This window comes from Tenrec ecaudatus, chromosome 3, assembly GCF_050624435.1.
Source record: "Tenrec ecaudatus isolate mTenEca1 chromosome 3, mTenEca1.hap1, whole genome shotgun sequence".
Lineage (NCBI taxonomy): Eukaryota > Metazoa > Chordata > Mammalia > Afrosoricida > Tenrecidae > Tenrec > Tenrec ecaudatus.
The window spans coordinates 166,484,141-166,510,741 of NC_134532.1; positions in this window are offsets into that span (position 1 = coordinate 166,484,141).

Consider the following 26,601-nt stretch of genomic DNA (forward strand, 5'->3'; position numbering starts at 1 on the left):
AGGTCCTGAGGGATGGTTGTGTAATTGAAGGGTAAATTAAAGAAACATCAGACAAGACATGCAAGGGCTCACCTCTTCCTTAGAGACCAGAACCAGAGAGTGGGTGACTATATGCTCTCACAGGCTTATATAATCTTGGGGCATACAAGACATATCATACACATAGGTAACAGGAAGAGGAAGTACTAGATAGAAGCATACGCATAACAGGAAGGGGCATACATAGCAAGATGGGCAGGTTGTAGAATTGAGATGGCAGCTTAAACCTGGTCATCCTCGGCTGGCTTGACCTGAAATGTCCCTGAGCTCTTCTCCAGGGGACCAATAGATGACCCTTATCAGAGGGGAGTAGGCCATTTTTAGGGTGGGGAGGTCTGATTGTTCTCATGGCAACCTCAGGCAGATAACCTTCAAGGGTACAGTAAGCGACCATGAGCTTGTAAGAAGCATCTTAAATTGGCATTGTTGTGGGGGACATTGTGGGAGATAACTTTTAGTTAAGAGAATGTGATTGGGATTCATCTCCAAATCATTAACATGAAGGCCTCCCTCCACCAGGCTTGGTCTCCCAGACTCCTTAAACAGGAGCGTAGAGAATTTGTCCGCATACCCTCTCTTCCCAAGTTCTGTTTCCCACAACTAGGAGTTCCTAGACTGCTACTCTTAACAGGAGTAAAAAGCATCATCTGTCTCCCAAGGAGCCGGTGGTAGATTCAAACTTCTGACCTTGGGGTTAGCAACCCAGTCCTTCAGCACTATGCCGCCAGGATTCCACTCTCTACAAGCTACCCCTTTATCTAAGGAAAGAGCAGACAGAAGCTAGTGAGTAGAGGGGGTGGTAGAATTGCGTGTGATTCTTTTTCTTTATGCTTGTTACTTTTTAAAATAAAACTTGTGCGATCAATACATGGCATTTGAATGTCCCAGACATCACCAGTTGATGGGCATGAACAAGGTCACATTAGTATTAAGTGCACAGCTTCAAAATCCTACTTGCTGCTGTCGGATCATCGGTTTTTGCAGAGCTCCCGTCCCTTGAAGTATCTCGGCGAATCCCCCTCCTGGCTGTCTGACCGCCAGTCAGTTCCAGCAGGTGTCATCCAGCTCCTCCCTCAAGAGAGTCTTCACAGCTGGCAGCGGGCAGTTCCTTCAGGGTCGACCCCAGGGGCAGAAAGCCGCCTCTCCTACGGGCATAGCCTTGCCAGCCCCTATTCAAGGGCTGGTACATGTGGGCTGTAAGGCCTGACCCAATTCAAGCCGCTGGGACCACTGGGAGCTCAGTGATTAAAGCACTCAGATGATAACTGAAAGATCAGCAGTTCGAACCTGGCAGCCACGCTGCAGGGAACAAATGTCGCTGGCTGCTTCCATAACGATTCCAACCTTGGAAAGCCTGGGCGCAGTTCAACTCGGCCCTGGAGGCTCTCTGTGAGTTGGAATGGCGCTGATGGCAATGGGTTTGGTTTGATTTTCATATATGAAAGGGTTCTGTTGTGCCATACACCATGCAGAGCTCCTCATGGGGTTGGCCAAGGCTTTGTCAGGCCCAGAATCCATCTCTCTCTTCAGACTTCAGAAATACAGCTTCCTGGCCAAGCCAGGCTCTGGCTTCCCTAGTGGTAAATTCTATCTTGGCTCACTACCCTAGCCCGACAAAACCGTTCTTGAAATTTGACTGATCCACACACAAATAAGCATGTATAATAGTCCACATCAAACACATGGTGGGAAAATTGGACAATGACTAAGGAAGGCCAGATAAGAACCATTTGGATTATTATGTTATATTACTATGATATATATTACATTTCAATATATATATATATATATTGAAAGTCCCATGGACAGCCAGAAGACTGAAAAAATCTGCCTTAAAATACAATCAGAGTGCTCCTTAAATGCAAGAATGGTGCGACTTTGTCTCATACTTTGGACGTGCCATCAGAAGGGACCAGTCGCTGGGAGGGACCTCGTGCCTGATCAAATAGGGCCCTGTGGTAACTTAACCAATAGCAAGTTCAAAAACCCCATGAACAAACAAGATTGTATTCATACGTCACTGGGGTTAGTTAGAATTTCAAAATATTTTATGTGGAGAAACAACTTCAAAGAAAACCAACTGCCATTTAGTTGATAATCTAATTCATAGCAACCTTATGTAGAGTTTCTGAGACCAGATGCACACAGGTTCCAGGGGTCAGAACCTCAACATAGCTCACAGGGAGACAGAGTTTGGATGTCATCGTCACCTTCTCTCCAACTAACCCAGGCAGACGGCTTATGGGGAGGGGGCGGGGGAAGGGAGTCTTACTTTCTGAACAGGTGTAGTCATCAGAATACATCTATACTCATTAGAATAATCTATGACCGATTTGAGGCCATTCTGCTGATAAACTAATTTCCCCTTTCGCCTCTCTCTTCTCCTTGTAGCTCTTGCAACTTACCTGAGCTGCATGAGAACAACCTTCACGGCAGTCCTGCCTGTGACCCCCGCCTTATCCGTGATGAGGCAGCTGTAGCGTGGTGTGAGGCAACGCCCCAAGGCCAACTCAGTCAGCTACAAGCTTGGCTGGAGTCACCACCATTCCTTCTGCGGGAGATGGCTCCTCTAGAGCAAGGGATGCGTGCGCACACCAACCTATTGACACTATTCCAAGAGGCTTCCTTTGCCTTTGCCTCTGCTGCTCATTTTGTATCTCCCGGAGCTCTATCCTCGTGGTGTGGACTTTTATTCTAGTGCTGGGAGGGCATTGGAGTCACAGTGTGATGCAGCTGCTACGGTTCTAAACACCAACTACGGCAATTAAAGCATCGGTGGTTCATGGTGCATGCAGGAGGCCTGCATTTGGCCAGCCCATGTACAAGCACCGCTCATCCATCAGTGTCAGCTGGCATGAGGCTATGATCATGAAGACGTGTCGGTGGAGTTTCCACACTAAGAGAAACTAAAAAGAAACACTTGCTGACTGAGTCCCAAAAATTAGCCAGTGAAAATGCTACTGACCACAATGGAGCACTGCCTGATCTCGACCATCATCAGGGTAGTGTGAAGCCACATGGCATCTCATGCCACTGTGTATGGAGTCACCGGGACTCGGGTTCAGCTCATTGTTAGCAATAAGGGCAAATCGCCATGGAAGACACAAAGGCAGTAAGAGTACCATTTATCGAACATAGGTTATATATAAGGCCCTGTAAGGGAAATTTGAAATAAAACTAGAAGCTAACACTTAACCATAACACTATGCAGTATTTCCAAGATGAAAAAAAATTAGAAGCGAAAGTGACTTGATCATGGTCTTACATCTGGAAGTAGCAATGCTGATTAAAATCCAGGCTTGTTTAACCCCAAAACTTCTGCAATCTCCAACCACCTCCCCCTCCTTTGGTAATTTGCTAAAGGAGCTTATGAACAACTGACTGAGACCAGTGGATAAAAATCTAACTAGGACACGGTGTGTGTGATAAAGGAGGTGGAGGCCCCGGGTGACTCAAACAGTTAAGCACTTCACTAATGAAAGGCCGATGGTTCCCAGCCGCCTTCAACCGTCGCTCTCTAAAGAAGGGCCTGCCAGGGTTTAGGAGAGGAGATGGGTTAATTAGGATGTGAGGTAGTATCGATGAAGAACACAGCTTTCCCCCAGATCCTGGATGCTTCCTCCCCCCAACTACCATGATCCGAATTCTACCTTGCAGGGCTGGATAGGACAGAGGCTGTACACTGGTGCATATGAGGGTTGGAGGTACAGGGAATCCAGGGTGGATGATACCTTCAGGACCAAGGGGGTGAGGGACGATGCTGGGAGAGTGGAGGGTGAGTGGGTTGGAAAGGGGGAACTGATTGCAAGGATCCACATGTGACCTCTTCCCTGGGAGAGGGACAGCAGAGAAGGGGGGAAGGGAGACTCCGGATAGGGCAAGATATGACAAAATAACGATGTATAAACTACCAAGGGCATATGAGGGAGGGGGAATAGGGAGGGAGGGGGGAAAAAAAGAGGACCTGATGCAAGGGGCTTAAGTGGAGAGCAAATGCCTTGAGAATGATTGGGGCAGGGAATGTATGGATGTGCTTTATACAATTGATGTATTTATATGTATGGATTGTGGTAAGAGTTGTATGAGTCCCTAATAAAATGTAAAAGAAGAAAAGAGAAAAAAATGATTAGGGCAAAGACTGTACAGATGTGCTTTATACAATTGATGTATGTATATGTATGAACTGTGAAAAGAATTGTATCAGCCCCAATAAATTGTTAAAATTTAAAAAAAAAAAAAAAGAAGGGCCTGCCAGTGCTTCCCAAGATCATGTCCTGGGGAACCCTCTGGAATTCCATTCTACTCTGAAACACGGGCGTCACCCTGAATCAGAAGCCATTCCGTGGCAACTGGGAATAGTGGAGGTTCAAAGCGAAGAACAGAGGAAGGGATAAGCCATTGCAGGGAGGTCTCCTTTGAGCTGTATCTTGAAAACTAAGTAAGATTTTTGATAGGTTAGCGATGCTACATGAGCAAAAGAACAGAGATAAGCAGCTACTGACAAAAATCCATTTCTTGCCCCTCTTAGCATGACTAGATTATATGTTCAACCGCTCTGGCGTAGTTCAGTGTGGTCAAGAGACACAGACTCCTAGCTAAGGTGATGGCCTAGTCCACAGAACCTCACATGGGCTTCTTGAACCCTTTCTGGCTGGCTGCAATGAAGATGACCAGAGAAACTCGAACAGCAGTTCTCAACCTGTGGGTTGCGACCCCTTTGGGGGATCAAACGACCCTTTCACAGGGGTTGCCCAATTCATAACAGTAGCAAAATTATAGCTATGAAGTAGCAATGAAAACCAATTTTGTGGTGGGGGGGGGGGTCACCGCACATGAGGGGCTGTATTAAACGGCCGCGGCATGAGGAAGGTTGAGAACCACTGCTCTGGAAGCTAGCAGTGGTTAGCCTTCGTTAGCCTTGCCTCTGAGGGACCTCATGGTGTTTGACCCACTAACTAAGCATCTTTGCTTGTTCCAGAAGTTAGTGTTGCCCTAACTAGACAGGCAAAGCTAAATCAAGAAGCATGTGCGTAATTCGGTGGGAATTAACTGAACATGTAAGTGGTGGCCAGATTGAGGTGAGTCACATTGAAGTACTGAAATGTCTTCCGTTAGCCACAGGTCAAAGTAAACTGCACCTAGCTGAAATGTACATTGAAGGCCACCTTTGTGGATAATAGACGTCCAAAAGCACCCTTTGTTGAGTTGGGTGCCATCAAGTTGGCTTGGACCCCTAGCGACCAGGCAGGGCACAGCAGAACAAAACACTGCCCGGCCTGCCCCAGCCTCACAATTGTTTCTGTGCTTGAGCCCATTCCTGGACTTTGGGATTTAGCATAAGCACCTTCTTACACAATTGCTACTTTATTGGGGAGGAAATAAGGCCCCAGAAATGATGTTCCTACAGCAAATGTCGCACTTGCCTTCACTTAATGAGCACGTAGTGACTTGTCATGGGCTTTCCTCTCCATTCAGATGTTATCATTGGCATCCAACAATGGACGAGGACTCCCTCGATTAAAACATTTGAGTGTTCTCGCTCAAGGGCAATCGAGGGGCGAACAGCGACAAGGCTCACAGCTGGCATTACGCTGTCGGAGAAAACCAAACATTATAAAAGAGGATTTCTAGACTCTTTCACGCACACTTTTTCCCAAGGCCAGAAATGTGGCATGTAGCCCAAGACAGACTGGAAATAAGAAGTATATAAAACAATACTGCAAGAAAGCGACAATGAGAAAGACTAATTTGAAACAGAAAGTGAACATGTTAGTGTGACCTTACTCTCTAACTCAACAATTTCTCTCTAAAAGCAACTTGCAAGATGAGTGTTGGACATGGTGGGGGTTGTGAAAGGGGAAGGAGAGTCGGCAGAGGGATTGCTTTCTCAATTCAGAAGAGGCCTAAGGCAGGTACTGAGAGCACCCATCATGGCTGCTGTTGGTTTCCTCTAGTTGCTATTGAGTTGCTTCCAAAAAGACTAGTGGTTCAAAGCCCACCCAAACAGGCCTCAGGAAAAAGCTCTAAAGATCAGTTTCCAAAGGTTTCCGTCTTGAAACCCTGGTGAAACGCCATTCTGCTCTGCCCACTTGAGAGCTTCCTTGAGTCTGGGGAGGGACGTGAAAAACAGTAATGACGTTAGCATGCCAAACAATGGGGAGGAGGGCAAGGAGACTTGAAGATACACTGGCCTTAAGAAATGCCTCAAGCACTCAATCATGCAGCCACTCTGACGTGGACGCCCAGCCAAGAAATGCAACACAGCTATGTGGCCCAGACAAACAAGCAGATTTTCATGAGCAAGTGGCAGTCTATGACATGATGTCCTTCTATAATTCTATCTAGCCTTTTTTTCACTCCATTATCTCAGCAGTAATTATAATGTATACATCTACATACATATATACATCTGCATATGTGTATATATTTCTGTTTTGGAGTCTGGACAGACCAATTTATAGCTCTGAAAAGAAAATTTGTAGCTAGCATTTCCAGACCTTCGGAACAGGAGGGAAAGCATTAATGAGACTTGATCCAAGCCAGACGGACCTCATCATGGAAAGGACATACACACCGGAAACACAGTGTGACCAATCAGGTTTTACCAGTCTGGTTTCACAAATTGAACTTCTGTAATAAAGGGTAGAAACTCACAGGTCTAGACAAGACAGAAGCTTCTTTCTCTCACACACAAGAATCCAGATCAGAGTCAGCCTGGTTTCTCTTTAGTAAAAGGGAGAAAAGAAATAGAGGACAAACTTCTTTCCTTCTAAAGACATAATCCAGATTCACACATATTACTTCTGCTCACATCCTATTAACCAGCAGCAAGTCACATGGTCAAACCAACTTGCAAAGGGAGCATAAAATGCATTCATTTGGGGTTTGTGGCTCACAATAAATCCTAGCTCCAATTTAAGAGCAATTCATTCTTACGTCATGGCCCTGCCGGATACTCACCCTCAGGATGGGAACACAGAAGATATGGTGCGATAGCAAAGTGTAGTGAATAAATTAGATGGTGCCTGGATATCAGATAAAATAACATCTGGGAGTCTTAAAGTCTTTTTTTTTTTTCCCAACCAGCAGTCATCTAAGTGAGATGTCAACTAGGTCTTCATGAAAGAACTACACTGTGTTAGTCTTTCATATATACATTCATATATATATAAGAGAGAGCTTTATATCAAAAAGTATTTTACATTAAGAACACATCCCAGCCCGGTCCAGATCAAGTTCATAAATCTGATATTAGCCCATATGTCCAATACCAGTCTAGACTCACAAAACACAGGTAATGACACCAAATTCAGGAAGATCACAGACCAATGGATGGAAAGTCTTGTAGATCCAGTGGCAGTGAAAGCATCTCAGCACTGGTGTGGGTCTTTACGTGGCTCCTCCAACTCCAGGGCTCTGGCTCCATCACCATAGCTCCATGTGGCTTGTCAACAGGAATGTCTAGCAGGGACAGTGTGTGACTTGCCTCCAGGGAGGAAGATGGGAGTTCCCAGAATCCTCAGGAGAAGACCATACCCACACAGAGGCCTCCTTAGCTATGACCTAATTGGGAGGCAAGACTCCACCCTTTCACTCAAATTGACAATAGATTCTGTAAGTGCCACACATACCATCATCAGTGACTGAAGGATTGTAAATCATATCATTTGAAACCAAAGGAGGGAATAGTATCACAGCCTAAAGTGTGAGACTCTGGTTTGCAGAAGGTTATGGACGACAGTAGGAGCCCATTTAACTATAGAGGGCTGAGAAGAAACATTATCAAACAGAGTGCATTAGAGAAATGACGATAGGAGATCAAAATGGTAAACCTGACTTACCAGTTAAAAACATGTCAAATGACGTCACTTCTGATGCACATTGAGCCCCACCTGATTTTCAACATTTCCTGTGGGGTTTTTTTGGTGGGAGTTTCACATTGGGACTTAGCTTTACTTTGTCATTGGGGGTAGCCCTTTTGAATTTTTGTGATATGATTTTGTTTTTCAGTATATGAAGCCCAGGATTGATGAGCCTATTGAGACAGCAAGTAGAATAAGGGTTTCTGGGGGTACGGCGGGGGTGGGAGTGAAGGGGAGCTGATAGCAAGGAGTTCAAGAAGGAAGAGAATGTGTGGAAACGGATTGTGGGAGCGATTGCACAACACTGCTTGCTGTGTTTGAACTCTGGAACGATATGATATCTGTTTTGGCTTGCAATAAAATGATTTGGGAAGAAAAAGAAAATAAAAACACATTCTTTTGTTGAAATACATGCACTGTGCTGAAACGGCAGAAATTTCCATTGTGTTGAAAGAATGGGGAAGAGATACTAGACAAGAGACCTCCTGACTTTTTTATTGAGCTAACATAAATTCCTATTTAAAAATCAAAACGCCTGATCCTAAGAATGTGCCAGCCTGCTGGGAAATCATTCATGATGAAAAATGTTGTTCTTAGTTGCTGTTGCGCCAGCCCCTACTCATGATGACTCCGTGAGTAGCAGAGAAAAGTGTCGCCCGGTCCTGCCCCAGCTTCACAGCCATTTGTGTTGCTGCAGTCACCACGCCGATCTGTCCCATGAGACCTGGCCTTGCCTTCACTGGGCCTCCATTCTATGAATCGGTCCCTCCCACAATCCATCCTAAGTAAGAAAAACAAAGTCCTGGATAAGAGTCTTTTAGCCACAGGGTTTTCACTGGCTAATTTTCAAAGCCATTGTCCTGGTTGTCCTTCTAATTCTCGCTTAATCTGGAAGCTCACCTGAAACTAGTCTGTGATCAGTGACCCAAGCATCCCGCATCATAAAAACAGAAAGGCCAGACAACAAGCTAGCATACAGGTGGGGATCCCCAAACTGAGAAGTTCAGATTCGTCTCCGCTGAAAATGGACTCCAGAATTGCCAGGGTTTCCAGTTTCATGGAATGTCAGCATCAACTGTGAAGCTTTTTAAATGATCAATGGCCAGGTCCTAGACATTGTAAATCTAGGTGAGACCTTAGACATCTGAGTTTTGAAAAAATATCCCTGGAATCAGTAGGCAGCACTATCAAAGCTAAAATCAATGACAAAGTGACATAATTGTCGCTTTGTATTCATACTCGCTGAGGAAACAGGTTTTAGAAACAGACATTGTCCGATTTCCTGGAGACACCCCAATCAGATGAATTTTAGTTTATACTTTATTATGAGAGCATAGGGTTTGTAATGTAGCTAATTCCTTAATATGACCCTTAAATTCCAGCCTCTAACCTGTGGTGATAGGACCTTCTTGGATAGAGTTATCTGCTATGCAAATGTGGCAGGATTTGGGTGGATTATATTTTGAGGTCCCACCTTGCTAAAAGGTATGACTCGAGTCACTACCGCACATCGGGGTATAGTCTGCAGATGAGCTGTGTTTCAGGGTGAAAAGGAGGCCCCCAATCTCAAATATGATTTTTAAAGACAACACTTATCAAGCCAAAGGACAAAGGCACCTCATCCAGATGACGGAGACCATTAGCATGAAGTCCTAACGGCCTAAATGCCCAGCTATTACGAGATAAACCATCTGGGGTCTTAAAGGATTGAAGTCAAACAAGTGTCCAACTAGCAGACAAGCAACAAAGCCCACATGGAAGAAGCACACCAACCTTGTGATCCCAAGGTGTCGACAGGATCCGGTATCGGCCATCAGAAAACCCAAAACAAGCATTTTGAGTGAACGAGAGTAGTCAGACTGGAGACCCAAAGCCCATCTGTAGACACTTGAACATCCCCTCACAGAAGGGTCTCAAAAAAGGGATGAACCAGCCAGGGTGCAGTACAGCACCTACAAAACACACAGCATTCCCTAGTTTTTAATGTTTCCTCCCTACCACTATCATGACTCCAGTTCTATCTTACCAATCTGACTAGACCAGTGTGCACACTGGTACAGATAAGAGCTCTCAACACACAGAATCCAGGAGAGATAAACCCCTCAGGACCAATATTGAGAGTAGCGAAACATGGCGGTACAGAGAAGGTGGGGGGAGCAAAGGGGAACCGATCACAATGATTGATGCATAACCCCACACCCCACCCCAAGAGGATAAACAACAGAAACATGAGTGAAAGGAGACAGCAGATGATGCAAAATATGAAAATAAAAATAATTTCTAAATTATGAAGGGTTCATGAGGATGGGAAAGGAGCGGGGTGGGAATTAGAAGCTGATACCAAGGGCTCAAGTAGAAAGAAAATGTTTTGGAAATGATGATGGCAACAAATGTATCGTATGTGCTTGATACAATGGGGATGTATGGATTGTTACAAGAGCTGTAAGAGCCCCCAATAAAATGTTTTATTAAAAATTATAATAAAAATAATAATGGCATCCAGGGGGTTGCTGAGAGAATTTTTAAAGAAGTGGGAAGGAAAGGCAACTGTCGCAAAAGCACGCTTGGTGGCAGACCTCCCAGTTCATCCCAGTTGCAAGTGTGACTACAGAAGTGGGCATGGAGCCGTGACGGGGCCGTGTACATTATGTTAGACAGAAGAGCTGACACGAGTTGCCCAGGGCCTTCTGACTATGTGACCTCCGAGTCAGAATTGACTTGATGGCAGGGAGTTAATGCCGCCACCCCCACCCTCCCCAGCCCCAGTACTGTAGTCTTCATCAAAGATACACTCAGGCGCAGGAGCCTGCCCCTCCCTGGGCTGACTGGGAGCACGGTGGGATCGGGGGTCGGGGGGAAGAGTAGTCTACTTTCCAATACACTCTGCCTGAGGGCAAGACTTCCCCTCCCTGGGTAATGGTCAGCAGGAATTCAGTGGAGCTTAATTCACTGGGGACTCTGCAAAGGACGATCCCTGTCATCTGTAGCCTTCTGCAGATGGGGCGCTCAGAAGTCAAGCTCTAATATAGTTGTCATTTTTCATACGTGTTAAAATAAGAACTAGCTTCTGGTTTTAAGATGTTCCTTTAACCAGCAAACTGCCACGTGCCTACTTCATTAAGGAAAGCAGGAGGCTGGAACTGCAGAACTGGCTGAGCACACACCTGGCTCACCGAAGATGTGTGGGAGTGACCACACGTCCTCCACCAAACCTTTGACATCGGGCGGCAAAGGCCCAGACTTGAGCAAGAAGCCATTTTGTAACCCTCCCCTGACCAGCGTCCATAGCCTGTGAGTCGGCAGCCTGATTTGATGAGTCAGATTAGTACACATGGGGAGAATCCTCCAGACAGACATCTGAATTTCAGGTTTGGAAGTTTCCAGCCTCCACAACCACGTGAGTCATATCGTTGATGGTTCCTGATTCCTTGAGCCGTTTCGCTGGATGGCGGACCTCTGCGCTACGAGGGTGAAGGGGAAGGGGAAGAGCGGTGGTTGGTATCAGAGATTATGGAATTACATAGCATCTTGTAACAGTCCGGCATTTCGGGCATCTTTAACCTTTCCCTCCTTTGGACCGACCATGTCATAATTGCCTTGAAAGAAATGATTTTCACAAGGATTGCATTCCAAAGATCCAGGTTGTCTCCCAGCTGTGCGACTGCTAGACCCGGACAAACGCCTGAACTTCTCTAAGCTGGACGCCTGTCCTCTGTGCAGGGACGGATTCACTCAAATGAGTGCTTACAGCCTTCTATGACCCTGTCTGGTTTACTTCTGACAAACTTATTCTCATTGCTCACAGCATCTACTGAGTACCATGGAATTTTAGTAAACATACTAACCCTGAAGCAAATGTCTCCAAAGCCCTACTAAGTGCTAGGCTCTCTTCTGAGACTAAAAGCGAGCAAGAATTACTGAGGGCCGACCTCTGTGGAGCTGACAATCTGTCGGTTGCAAAATATTATGCTGGCTGAGTTTCTATTAAGGGCGATTTTAAAATATGAAAAGTGATCGTGTTGATAGTTGCACAGTGTGATGAATATAATTGATACCACTGAATTGTACCTGTTGTTAAAACAGAAATCACAGAAGCCGATCCTAGACGTTGACTGGCATTTAATAAATCTAGCATGGGCAGATCAGGTAACATTTCAAAAAGGGAGTCAAAAATGTCCCAGAGGAAAAAGAACTGCTTCAGTCCTCTACCTCGTCTTCTTGGCATTGCCATGGGAACCAGCCTGGCCTGGTGTTTATGTAATAGCAATTTCCCATAAAGCACAGCTTGGAGGCTAGGAGTTTCTGCTTCTCAAAACCGCACAATGCCCAAGGCAAAAATGGTCTTTGCTAATTTATCTAGACCACTGTTTAGCTTAAAAGTGACTTTTACAATGCAGTTTCCTTAAGGCTCAAGGTTCAATACAGGGCATCTCTGGGTCAAGGGTTGGGTGAGTCACTCCACCTCCATGGGAATGAGGAATCTGGATTCTAAGAAAATTCAAACTATTTTTCACTAGGAAACGTGGAAAGAATGCTTGCCCGTTGCCCATATATTTACCAGAATCAAAACACAAGCGCCGTCCTGAGGACTGTGTGGCGCTGATCAAAACCTTTCTTGGCGGCCACCTCCGGGCGATGGAAGAAACCTGGCACTGGGATTGGCGCTGCTCCCCTCTGCACTGCCAGATTCTTGGTGAAGCGCAGGCTTTTCCTTGGTAACTGTGGTCGTTAGCTGCCCTCCAGGAAAAATAAACCTTATAGAAAACCCTATGTTTAAGATAGGTGTTGTTGCATCCTGACTCATCGCTACCTTAGATTACAGGTGAGAGCTGCCCGGCAAGGTTCCAGGCTGAAATCTTCAGGGAAACAAACCGTCCTATCTTGCTCCTGAGCAGAGGCTGGTGGGTTTGAATCCCTAACCTTTCTGTTAGCCGCCAAAGTCTGAACTGCTCCACTGCCTGGGCGCCTTTAAAAGTTAGATATAGACACACATGGATGCGCATATATGTATATATGTATATGCATACATTATGTTGTCCGGCTTGGTGTTCTCTTTAGTAACTGAGATACCAAAACTGAACAGTATGTAGCCAAAGAGATATTTGCTAAGATAGGGCTTAGAATAACACCTCGTCTGCCTTCATTTTCAAACCTCTCAGAAAAGGAAATATAAGTCCCACAAGGATTGCATATTCCCTGCCTCTGTCTCTCTCTGTCTCTTTGTCTCTCTCTCTCCCTGTTTCTCTCTCTCTGTGTGTCTGTCTCTTTCTTTCTCTCTCTCTTTGTGTGTGTGTGTGCATGTGGGTGTACGTGCATGCATGTACTAAATAGGCAGAGGGAACAACAAGAAACGGATACAAGCAAAAGACAATGAAGAAACAATGAGAGAGAGGAACAGCACAGCCGGGAAGACAATTAGTTCTTCTTTCTATAAGTCCAGCAGCCTTGATAATTGAGGTTTCACAAGAAGCAAGTCCTGCAATATTTTTCTCAGCTTTCTCTGGTAACCTTCACCTCGCTGCTGCGGCTAGGAAATGTTGAGAGACTAGCTCCTGTTTGTTTCTTGGATACAAAGACATGCTGTGCTCCCTGGGACCTTCTGTGCTGCGGGGGGCGGGGGGGGGGGCGCAAACGGTCTCCCCAGCCAGCTCCGCGGAGGAGATGCACTTGGATCGTTAGAAGTACCCGAGAACCCCAAAGCTGTGGAAGGTGCCGTGAGATTAGTAGTATTTTCCCAGTTGCTTCCTTTCCTTCGTTACGCTTTGTTTAGGTTAAAGAATTTTGCATTTCCCAGCACACAAGGTTTGCAGGGGGGCTGCAGAAAGCTGGCCAAGAACAAGGGAAGTCGTTGGGCAATCTGACACTGACTTGACAATGTGTCCTGAGCAGTGCCCCTGTGAAACTTCCTGTATTTAATTTCTTCTCTGTGTGCTCCACTATTAACATTTACCTTGGAAACACCTAGGACTTCTTAATCTACTGTTATTGATTCTTATTTATTAATAACGCGTGGAGTTAATCCTGGGACTCACTTTTGAAGCTTTGCATGTTTGTCAATATCCAGTCGAGCCTCCATTTTCATCACCGGTTAGCCTTGCTAACCATGCTCTCATCTCTGGTGGCACGGCACTGCCAATCCTAGCAGCAGGAAGGGGGGGAAGAGATAATCATCTCTCCTTAACTCTGCTGCTTAATTATTCAGTAGTAGCCTATGGCCTGTTTCGTGGCCATCAAAAACAAGTTACAGATTTGTCTGTGGACACGCAGCATCTATGCACAGCGATTGAAAATTGGGCGTTATTCAACATCTGAACATCGCTACATGCTAAGGACCGAAGGGTGTTGGCGCATTACAGGAAAATGAAATGTGGCAGCGGTGGAAAGCAGGAACCACTGGGTAGGTCCCATCGAAAGCAGAGGTTTTCAGCTGAGGAGGAGTTTTGACACCACCCCGCCTAGAGGGGCAGGAGCCATTTGTAGGGGTCACACCACCAGTGGCAGTGCTATTGGCATCTGGGGGTACATCCTAGGCATGCTGCTAAGTATCCTATGAAGCAGCTTCAAAACATCCGTAAGAAACTTTCATTACCTTTTAATTCCATTTTTCTATGAATTTTTTAAATCCCCATCATACAATACCCAGAATACAACAAAGAATTATCTTACCCAAAATGTCAGGAGAGCTGAGATTGAGGCACACACACACAAAAAAAATGTTAATACTTCGTCAAGTTTATCTTTGAGTCTTTAAGACAACCCATGCTATATCTTTTAATAGCTGGGCACCATTAGCTTTCTTCACCACATTTGCTTATACACCCATTTGAGACACAAATTTTTAAGGTACCTCAATCTTTTTCTTAAAACAATTTTATTGCCATTTCATCCACATGTCATACAATTCAATAATTCAATCATATCAAGAAGAGTTGTACAATCAATTTTAGAACATTTTCTTCCTCCTTGTGCTCATTGTTATTCGTGTGATGGTTATTATTTTTTAATTGTGGCAAAAATATACACAAAACATTCTCCAGTTCCACAACTTCTGCATGATAATTCCGTGCCGTGGATTTGACTCTTTGTGTTGTACAACCATTGCTGATAACCTTTTGCAAATCCTGTCCTCCTTCCCCCATGGGAACATGGGTCAAGTTTGGTTTCTTTTTAGTTGTGTTCTTGATTTAGTATGGTACCTGATCTTTACAGCTTACAGTGGTGAAAGAAAATGGGGAACTTTTTTAAAACCTCGATTTTGCTTATAAGCCTTGACCCTCCACATCCTTGTAGTTTTCATCATTCCATAAGCACAACGACATTATCCAGCCAGAATGAGCGGCAGCTTAGAAAGGGTTCTGCCTCGCTTAGAATAAGGTCTTGAGGCTCTGTGGCAGGGATTCCCATTCCTGGGAGTGGGGATGGAGGCGCAGGCCAGAAACACCCTGTGAGCATCTTCAAAAGAACTCCTATCCTAATGTCGCTGTACTACTACACCAGCAACATTGCAAACGGAGGACTTTAACAAACAGAACTTTATTTCCTCGTGGTTTAGGAGGCTAGAAGGCTGAACTGAGGGCAGTATCACCACGGGCAGGCTCTCTTTCCAAAGGAATATCTTTTCTCCTGGTTCCTTGATTCCTTTGAAAACCCCCTATAGAATCCATCTTTCCCCATTTGTGTTTGCCTGTGCTACTGCCTATAATTCAGAAGTGGTTACATTTAGGGCTTGCCTGAAAGGATATGGATGAATATGACCAAAGAGAGCCAATTCCCAAAAGAGATTGCAATACAGGTATAAATACCAAGATCCAAACGCACAGTCTTCAAGTGGATTCCAACTCACAGTAGGACAGAGGAGAGCTGAGGATGTCAAAAGCTGCGGATCTTTGTGACAGCAGTTTTCCCTCTCTCCTGCTGATTAACTGATGGTTTTAGACACCTAACCTTTCTGCAAGCAGACAGGTGCTTTAAACCGCTGTGCCACCATGCTCCTTATCACAGAAAGAGGATTTAGCATTCCAATCAATTTTATTGGGAGGAGGCAGAATTCACCCCAAGGTGCCCCTCTCCTACCGATTCTGATGTGTCTTTCTGTTTTCTGAAAGTAGGGGGTTTGTGTGTGGCCCAAGACTTCGTGGCAGGAAGACAAAGTTACACTGGGTCACAAGCTCTTTGGAGAGCCCCTACCTACCACAGTCCTCCCCTGACCGCACAACTGAAAGGTTAGTGCATAGCAGAGCAGGCCCCCCTCTGCTGTTCCACAAGCATTGTTCTGACAGCTCAGTGCTTTTAAGAACTAATTGTTAAATATTTAGAATACAACCTCTGGTGAGAGGAAAGTAATAGGAGTAGGAGTAATAGAACCATCTTATAGCCAACCTATGTACAACGGGAGAAAGCACTGCTGTGATAGGTAGGGGTTTTGTGTCACATTGCACCTATAAAAAAAGATATGGGTGAAGTTAGCTAGCAATCAGGTCGCAGCTTGGTAACCTCCTTTAAAAGTGCAAATAAATGGCTCACTAGAGGCCGGCCCCTCTCTTTCTCCCTGGTGGTCCTAGCAGTCAGAACAGCACGCTGCCCTGCCTCAACACGTGTGCTGTGCTGCCTTGGGCTGAACCAACCCATGGACCACGGTGGACTATGTTGCAGTGCCATGCTGTTCCCTGCAACAGGGCCGCCCCACCTGGCCATTTCTGCTGCCTGCAGGCTGACGCCATTCATCTTTCCAAAACTCCAGATGCTGCACCTCCCGCCAGCCACTTTGCATCCCTACACCGTGAGGCTCCACCACATCTTACTTCACTATGTTGCACTATTGCACTCTGCTACACCTCACCACTTCATCTTCCTACTGTCTGCTTCCTTGGTCGCATGATGAAGAACCTTCAGTGTATTAACTGTCCCGTAAAAGTGAGTTAAATTAAGCTCCTTACACTGCTTTGTGGACTAATTCGCTGTTATGTTCCTTTTTGCTATAAAACTTATCAATATATCTACATATTCCTGCACCATCCTCACAATGTCTGAGTTCATTGATGCAGCCACTGTGTCAATCCATCTCCTGAGGCCCTTCCTGGTTTTTGCTACCCTTAAACTTTACCAAACATGATGTCCATCTCCAGGGACTGGTCTCTTCTGACAATATGTCCAAAGTATATAAGACACAGAGGACAACACTAAAGCTACAGCTCAAGGAGAGGGGCATGTCTGATCAGAGCACACAGAAGCAAACAAAGAGGGAAGGAGAGAGAGTGGAACACATCCTGACCCACCAAGCCCCAAGGACAATATTCCTGCTCAGAGCAGCCAATGCCCAGAGAAGACCATAGGGCCACCCCCACAACAAGACAAGATGTCCTTCGCTGACCCATGTCACTACAATGGACAACACTGGAAGCACAGTGCAGTAACTGTGCCCGATCTGACCCCACCACACCTGGGAGAAATGCTGAGAGCGTGCCACAGAGCAGCAAGGGGAGCAAAGGCATGAAGTCCCCAGGGAATACCAAAAATAGACTTTGGGACTAGGGTGTGGCACTCCATCAGACTCAACCAGAAAACACTCCTAAAGGTCAACAATAGACCTTTAGGCTTTTCTTTATTTTTTTTTCTTTTATTGTTGGTTTTTTGGTTTTCTTTTGTTGTTTTGTTTTGCTCTCTACCCTGTTTTTGTGGTTATTATTGTCTCTGCATGTCTATCTAGATAAGATAAGTGGGATAAACAATCCAGAGGAGAAAACAATGGGACTGACCATTCTGGGGGACCATGGGAGAGGAGAGGCAGGGAAAGGAAGTGGGTGTTAACAAACCCAGGGACAAGGGAACAAGTCATCTAAAATTGATGGCAAGGGAGCACAGGATGCTTGGTAGGGCTTGATCAAAGGCAATGTAACCGAGAGAAATTACTGAAACCTGATTGAAGGCCAAACATGATAGTGGTAGTGGGACAGAGGAAATAAAAGGAGATAGAGGAAAGAAATAGGAGGCAAAGGGCATTTATAGAGGTCTAAATACAGGCATGTACATATGTACATATATTTATATATAACGATGGTGAAATAGATCTATGTACATATATTTATATGTTAAGAATCAAGGTAGCAGACAGACATTGGGCCTCTACTCAAGTACTCCCTCAATGCAAGAACACTTTGTTCTAATAACCTGGCATTCTGTGACGCTGACCCTCCAGCACCATCACTGAATACAAAGCGGGTGCATAAGTAAATGTGGTGAAGAAAGCTGATGGTGCCCAGCTGTCAGAAGATATATCATCTATGGTCTTAAAGGTTTGAAGATAAACAAGCAGCCATGTAGCTGAGAAGCAACAAAGTCCACATGGAAGAAGCACACTAGCCTGTGTGATCACAAGGTGTCGATGGAATCAGGTATCAGGCATCAAAGACCCAGAAAAAATCATATCAATATGAATGAGGAGTGCAGAGTGGAGACCTAAAGTCCATCTGTAGACAATTGGACATCTCCTTACAGAAGGGTCACAAGGAAGAGACAAGCCAGTCGGGGTTCAGCATAACACCAATGAAACATACAACTTCCCTCTGGTTCAGTGGTTCTCAACCTTCCTAATGTTTCAACATTTTAATAGAGTTCCTCATGTGGTGGTGACCCCCAACCATAAAATTATTTTCGTTGCTACTTCATAACTGTAATTTTGCTACTGTTATAAATCGGGCAACCCCTGTGAAAGGGTCATTTGACCCCAAAAGGGTCACGACGTGCAGGTTGAGAATGGCTGCTGTAGTTCTTGAATGCTTCCTTCCCTCTACAATCATGACCCCAATTCTACCTTACAAATCTGACTAGATCAGAGCACGTACATGGGTACAAATCAGAGCGGGAAACACAAGGAATCCAGCACAGATAAACCCCTCAGGACCAATAATGAGAGTAGCAATACCAGGAGCGGGAGGGGTGGGTAGGGAGAGAAAGGGGGAACCAATCACAATCATCTACCTATAACCCTCTCCCTGAGTAATGGACAACAGGAAAGTGGGTGAAGGGAGACATTGGTCAGTGTAAGACATGACAAAATAATAATTTATAAACTATCAAGGGTTCGTGAGGGAGGGTGGGGGAAGAAGGAGAAAAATGAGGAGCTGATACTAAGGGCTCAAGTAGAAAGAAAACGTTTTGAGAATGATGATGGCAACAAATGTACAAATGTGCTTGACATGATGGATGTATGTATTGATTGTGATAATAGCTGTATGAGCCCCCAATAAAATGACTTAAAAAGCAACAACAAAGTCTATGAGATGAAGCCTCTCCATCCATGCCTCTAAGGAGCACTCTGACCTTACTTCTTCCACACAGATCAGTTTGCATTTTTAGCAGCCCATGGCACTGTCAGTATTCTCTAGCACCACAATTCAAAAGCATCCATTCTTCTTTGGTATTACTTATTCAGTGTCCCACTGTCACATGCATAGGATGCAATGGAGAACCCCATGGCTTAGGTCGGGCACTCCTCAGTTCTCAAAGTCACATCCTTGCTCTTCAACCTTTTAAAGAGGTTTGGGGAAGCAGATTGACCCTGTATAATGCATCCTTTGACTTCTTGACTGCTGTTTCCATTATCATTGACTAAGAATCCAAGCAAGATGAAATCCTTGACAATGCCAATCTTCCTGCTGATTGTCATGATATTTCCTATCGGTCAACTTTTGAGGATTTGGGTCTTTTTGAATTGACTTTGTGTTAGTCTGGGTAGACTAGAGAAACAAATTCCCAGACACCTGTGTGTGCGTAACAAAGAGATTTACACGAAGAGTAATTGTATATTAGGAAGGCATCCCAGTCCCATCCCGATCAAACCCTTAAATCTAATATTAACCCACATGTCTGATACCAATCTATAAAGTCCTCTTCAGAGTCACACAATGTATGCAATGATGCCAAAAGCAGAAAGAGCACAGCCCAGTGGGTGGAAAATCTTGTGGATCCAGTGGCAGTGAAAGCATCTCAGTGCCTACAGGGCTCACCAGGTGACTCCTCCAGCTCCAGGACTCTAGTATAGCTCCATGTGTATTGTCTGCAGGAATGTCTCACAGGGAGTGATCCTGTGTCCCGCCTCCAGGGAGCTATTTATCTCCTTATGGCCTCCAAATGAGTTCATCAAGCTGTGACCTGATTGACAGACTAAACTCCGCCCCTTCACTTTTAATAGTTTCTAAATGACAACAGAGTATGTAAATACCAGAGTTGCAACCATCACTGAAGGCTGTAGTCCTTGAGTTTGATCAGCAAGTGCTTCAAGTCCTCGTCACTTTCAGCAGGCAAGGTGGTGTCATCTCTTCCGCCACACGCTTCTTCATATAATTCAGCGTCTCTGATTGGCTCTCCATATCAATTGAGTAAGTATGAAGGATACAACCCTGGTGCACAGTTTTCCCGATTTTTAAGCCACTCAGTATTCCCATATTCTATTCACACAACTGCCTCTTGATTTAGGTGCAGGTTCTACGTGAGGACAATGAAGTATTCTGGAAATTCCACTTTTTTAGGTTATGCATAATGTTATGATTCATAGAGTTGAATGTTTTTGTATAGTCAATAAAACACAAGACTAACAACAGAAAAGCGGTTAAGGGTGACTTAACAAAGAGTCATAAGGGAGAGAAGGGCAGGGAGGGAGGGGGAAAATGAGGAGCTGATATCAAGGGCTCAAGTAGAAAGAAAATGCTTTGAAAATGATGATGGCAATATATGTATAAATGTGTTTGACACAATGGATGAATGTATGGATTGTGATAAGAGTTGTAAAAGACCCCAATAAAAGTATTTAATTTTTTAAAAAGGAAAAAAGTCTAAATAAAAAAAACACACAAGTAAACATTTTCTGGTAGTCTCTGCTTTCAGCCAAGATCTATCTGATGTCAGTAATGATCTCCTTTGTTCTGCATCCTCTTTTCAATCCAGCTTGCACCTCTGGAAGCTCCTGCTAATGTACTTGCATATGATATCAGTTATATTTTTCTATCATTTGAGCATCTGCTAGGTCACCTTTCTTTGGAATGGGTACAAATATGGATCTCTTCCAGTCAGTTGGCCAAGGAGGTGTCTTCCAAATTTCCTGGCATAGACAAGTGAGTGCCTCATTAGCGTATTGAAACATTTCACCAGTTCCTAGAACCTTGTATCTGGGCAATGCTTTCAAAGCAGCTAGAGCTCCTTCCTTCAGTACCATTATTCTTGCTCATATGCTACTACTGGAAATGGTTGAATACAGTGACTCTGTATTTATTCAATCTTCGTTGGATGCTGCCTGCATTATTCAGCATTTTGTTCATAGACTGTTTCAGTTACTGCAACTTGAAGCTTGTTGTTTTTGTTTTCAGCTTTGTTTTGCTTTCCTTTAGTTGTTTTAGTCTAAGAAATGCTGAGCATCTTTTCCTTTTGAGTATTCTAATTCTAGGGCTGTGCACATTTCATTATCATATTTTCCTTGGTCTTCCTGAGCTGCCCTTTGAAATAGTCTGTTCGGTTCTTTGACGTCATCATTTCTTCCATTTGTCTTAGCTACTCTACAATGAAGAGCGAGTTTCAGAGTCACTTCTGACATCCACTTTGATATTTTCATTTCTTTCTTTTTGCTTTCTTGTGATGTCATTCCACAGGCCATGAGGTCTTCTGTCGTTAGTGCTTAATGCATCAAATTTGTTCTTGAGATGTTCTAAAAATTCAGGTGTGTGGGGGTGTTGGGGAAACTGCAATCTAGCTGAGAGGAATTACTAAGAGGCAGAAGAAGGGCGAGACTGATGGTGGGGCAGGAGGAAGGTAAAAGGAAATGGAGGAAAAAGCTAGGAAGCAAAGCTATGGATAGAGGTGTAAGCAAAAGTATGCACACATATAAATACATTAATTCATAAAAATAGAGGTATTGGCCTATGTACATATATTTATATGGCAATGCAATGAGGCAGTGGATGGACTTCAGGCCTCTGCTCATGCCCTCCCTCAAGGCAAGAACATTTTGTTCTAACAACCTGGCATTCTGTGATGCTCACCCTCACGGCACAATCACTGAAGGCAAAACGGGTGCATAAGCAAATGTGGCCAAGAAAGTGCATGGTGTCCAGTTATCAAAAGATGTAGCATCTAGGGTCTTAAAAGCTTGAAATTAAACAAGGAGCCATCTAGCATAGAAGCAACAAGCCCACCTGGAAGAAGCACACCAGTCTGTGCAATCATGAGGTGTTGATAGGATTGAGTAACAGGCATCAGAAGACCCAAAACAAACAAACAAAAACCATATTGCTGAGAATGAGGAAGGTCGGTCAGAAGCAGAGACTCAAAACCCATCTGTACACAATGGGACATCCCCTCGCAGAAGGGTCACAAGGAAGGGATGAGTCAACCAGGGCGGAGTATAGCACTGATGAAACACACAATATTCTTCTGCTTCCTTGAGGTTCCTCACCCCGCCAATCATGATCCCATTTCCTGCCTTTCACTTCGGCCTAGCCTGAAGTATATGCACAGGTACAGATAAGAGATAAGAGCTCATGAAAAACAGAATCCAAGAACAGGAATTGGAGGAGCGATACCAGAAGGGTAGGGGGAAGGAAGGGAGGAAAGGGAAACTGATTGCAGTGATATACATATAGCCAGACCACACTACCACCAAGCACCCTAGGGGGCTGAACATCAGAAACCATGGGAGAAAGCAGTCGGTGTAAGATATGAAAATAATAATAATTTATAACTTATCGAGGGGGGAGTGTGAAAAAAAGAGGAGCTGATATCAAGAGCTTGGTAGAAAGTAAATGTTTAGAAAATGATGATGGCAACATATGCTTGATACAATTGATGTATGGATTGGTATAAGAGTTGTAAGAGCCCCCGTGATCCGAATTCTACCTTGCAGGACTGGATAGGACAGAGGCTGTACACTGGTTCATATGAGGGCTGGAGGTACAGGGAATCCAGGGTGGATGATACCTTCAGGACCAAGAGTGTGAGGGACGATGCTCGGAGAGTGGAGGGTGAGTGGGTTGGAAAGGGGGAACTGATTACAAGGATCCACATGTGACCTCTTCCCTGGGAGAGGGACAGCAGAGAAGCGGGGAAGGGAGACTCCGGATAGGGCAAGATATTACAAAATAACGATGTATAAATTACCAAGGGCACATGAGGGAGGGGGAAAGGGGGAGGGAGGGGAAAAAAAGAGGACCTGATGCAAGGGGCTTAAGTGGAGAGCAAATGCCTTGAGAATGATTGGGGCAGGGAATGTATGGATGTGCTTTATACAATTGATGTATGGATTGTGATGAGTTGTATGAGTCCCTAATAAAATGTAAAAAAAGGGAAGATGGCCGACAGGGACACCCGCATACTCTGAGAGCTCCTCCAAACAAAGCGGGATTGGCGACCAGGTAGCTGAATAGTAAGAGTCTGGTGAGTGAAATATCCCCCCTGGGACAGCACCCCAGTCCTACCCCACGTATTTGTCCGGAGCAGGGGTCTAGGTGAAAGAGGACCGGACTCGTGGGACGTCTCTGGCCACTAAGCTGCCGTGAGCTCACTGGCGACCGGCTTAGGCTCCATCCCCAAACAGGACGCCAGCCCAGAGCAGATTGCCTGCCCTGCCTACTCCAGCGGCCCACTCCCCACTCCCTATCGCGGATCCCCACTGGGAGAGAAGCTTTCCTCTCCCGCGATTCCCCTCTCCCCGCAGGGCAGCGATCTGCCCTCGGGCCCACGTCCCTCCCTCCATTCATCCAAGCTCAGGGGAGCGGACCCGCGGGTTGTCCCCCACGGGGACCATCCACCCGCACCGCTGCCGCGGACCTCTCCACCTGCCCTCCGTGCGCCGGCCTCCCACCCCCGCCCGCCCCCGCCAGCCCCTGGCAGCCTAGCGCCAGCTCCACTCCTGGTGGGGACCCTGCGCTGAGCACTTCCCGCCAAAAGGAGCCATAGCCCAACCCGCGCCTGTCCCGGACCCTGAGCCTCCGCGGAGCGCCGCGCTCCGTGCTGCTGAGTCTGCCCACCAAGGGCCCCCCCTGCGCAAGGCACAAGAGTAGGTGCCCTCCCCAGGGTGCTGCGGGGACCCCGGCGGCCGCGACTCTGAGCCTGAGCAGAGGAAGGGCGCCATTGCCCCCTGCGGTTTCGCGCCAAGCCTCCTTTGCCGGAGCCATTACCCCCTACGGTTTCGCGCCAAAAGGGCGGAGAGCGAACACCATTGTTCCCCCGCAGTGTCCCGCAGCTGCCGGCACAGCTATCCAAGGGGCCCGCTCACAGCCCGGGCAGATCAAACACTCCACCTGCAGTCTCGGCTTTGCAGTCCCTGAGGAGCCCTCAGTGAGCTCCAGCCAGCTCTCACCACCTGGGGCCCTGTTGGGTCCCCAGTGCCAGCCCTAAGCCTGCCACAGCCCGCCCCAGCCACCCCAGGAGACGGCACAGTGGCCTGAGCCTCCACACAATAAGGTTACTCCTGTCTCCCAGAAGCATGGGGCCTATTAAAGGATCAAGGAAAAATCAACAGACCACATCACTCCCAACAAAAAAATCAGAAAAACGAGGCACTTTAACAGACCTAACGTCACTCATAGAAGAAACAGATATAGATCAGCCACAAAAGGAAATCTTCAGAACTCTGCTTGCAGTAATACAGGAGCTAAGAGAAGCAAACCAAAATAAGGATGCAACGATAGAAGGGATGAAATGCACAATAGAGGGGATGAAGTCCACAATAGAGGGGATGAATACTATCCACCAAAAGGAACTGCAGAAACTAACAGAGGAGGTAGCAGAGGCCACACAAAAGGTCACAGAAGCTATATCTAGGCTTGAGGAGGCTGAGAACCGTATCAGTGAACTCGAGGACGCTCAAACCAAACGAAGCAAGCGAGAAAAACAATCAGATAGGAAAATTAAAGAAACAGAAGACAGCCTGAGATCAATGACAGATGCTATGAAGAGGAATAATATTCGAATAATCGGTCTACCGGAACACAACATAACACACAAATCGACCGCCAAGATAGCAAAGGAATTCCTGGAAGAAAATTTCCCCAACCTAACAAAGGAGAATCCGACTCTCATACAGGAAGCAGAGAGGACGCCGGCTAAGCTAAACACCAAGAAGAACACGCCAAGGCATATAATTGTAAAATTATCCAACTTAGAGGAAAAAGAGAAAATTCTACGAGCATCAAGAGAAAGGAAGACAGTCACATACAAAGGAGCGCAGGTAAGGGTATGCTCAGACTTATCAGCTGAAACCATGAAGAGGAGGAGAGAATGGAGCAGCATCTTCCAAAAACTGAAAGATGAAAATGCCTCCCCCAGAATCCTATACCCTGCCAAGTTATCCATTAAGATAGAGGGTAAGATAAGGGTCTTCCAGGACAAGGAAGAACTCAAAAAATATACTGCAAGTCACCCGACCCTGCAGAACATACTGGCTGACTCACTATGGCCAGAAGATCAAGCTCCAACTAGAACCACCAGGAGACCACTATATAGCCCATCTCCATCTAGAAGCCAACATGCCAGCAACACGTACCAGGACAACACGGTCTCAGATGGAAAAGAGGACAGGATAGAAACCCTCCACTCAAACGCAGTACACTGATATGAAGGAAGATAGGCAAAGACCCAAAACACAAAACAGAATATGGCAACCATGAAGCCAGAGATTGTAATAATCACTTTGAATACAAATGGGCTCAATTCATATGTTAAAAGAAAGAGGCTGGAGGATTGGATTAGAAAACATAACCCATCAATCTGCTGCCTGCAAGAGACACACCTTAAGCAAGCAGACAAGCATATGCTGAGAATAAAGGGCTGGCAGAAAGTTTACCAAGCAAATGGTAACTCCAAGAAGGCAGGAGTGGCTATCTTAATCTCCGACAAAATGGATCTCAAGATCCAAAACATAAAAAGAGACAAAGAGGGACATTACATAATGCTCAAAGGCTCAGTAAACCAGGAAGCAATAAGCATACTGAATATTTACGCACCTAATAATGGTGCGGCAAATTTCGTCAAACAAACTATTAAAAAAATGACAGAAGAAATCACGGAAACAACAATAATAGTGGGGGACTTCAACACTCCACTATCAGAGAAAGACAGGTCACAGGGAAAGAAGCTCAGCAAAGAGGCCAGAGAGCTAAACAATGTAATTAGGCAACAGGGCCTGATAGACATCTATAGAGCCTTTCATCCAAAAGCAAAAGGTTTCACATTCTTCTCCAATCCACACGGATCTTTCTCAAGAATAGATCACATGCTGGGGCACAAGGCCAGCCTGAGTAAATTCAAACACATAGATATTATCCAGACGTCTTTCTCAGACCACCATGCCATAAAGCTGGAGATTAATAGAAGGGCACCCAGAAAAGCAAGGGCCACCAATTGGAGAATAAACAACGATCTCCTGCGACATGAATGGGTTAAGGTCCAGATCAGAGAGGATATCAGGAAATTTCTAGAAACTAATGAGAACGAGCATACAACATATCAAAACTTATGGGACACTGCAAAGGCAGTTATCAGAGGTAGCTTGATATCACTGAATGCATACATGAAAAAAGAAGAAAGGCGTATGACAGATATGTTAACACAAAACCTCCAACAACTAGAACAGAGTCAACAGAACTACCCCTCCAATAGCAAGAGAAAAGAAATAATAAAAATCAGGGCGGAGTTAAACCAGTGGGAAGACAAA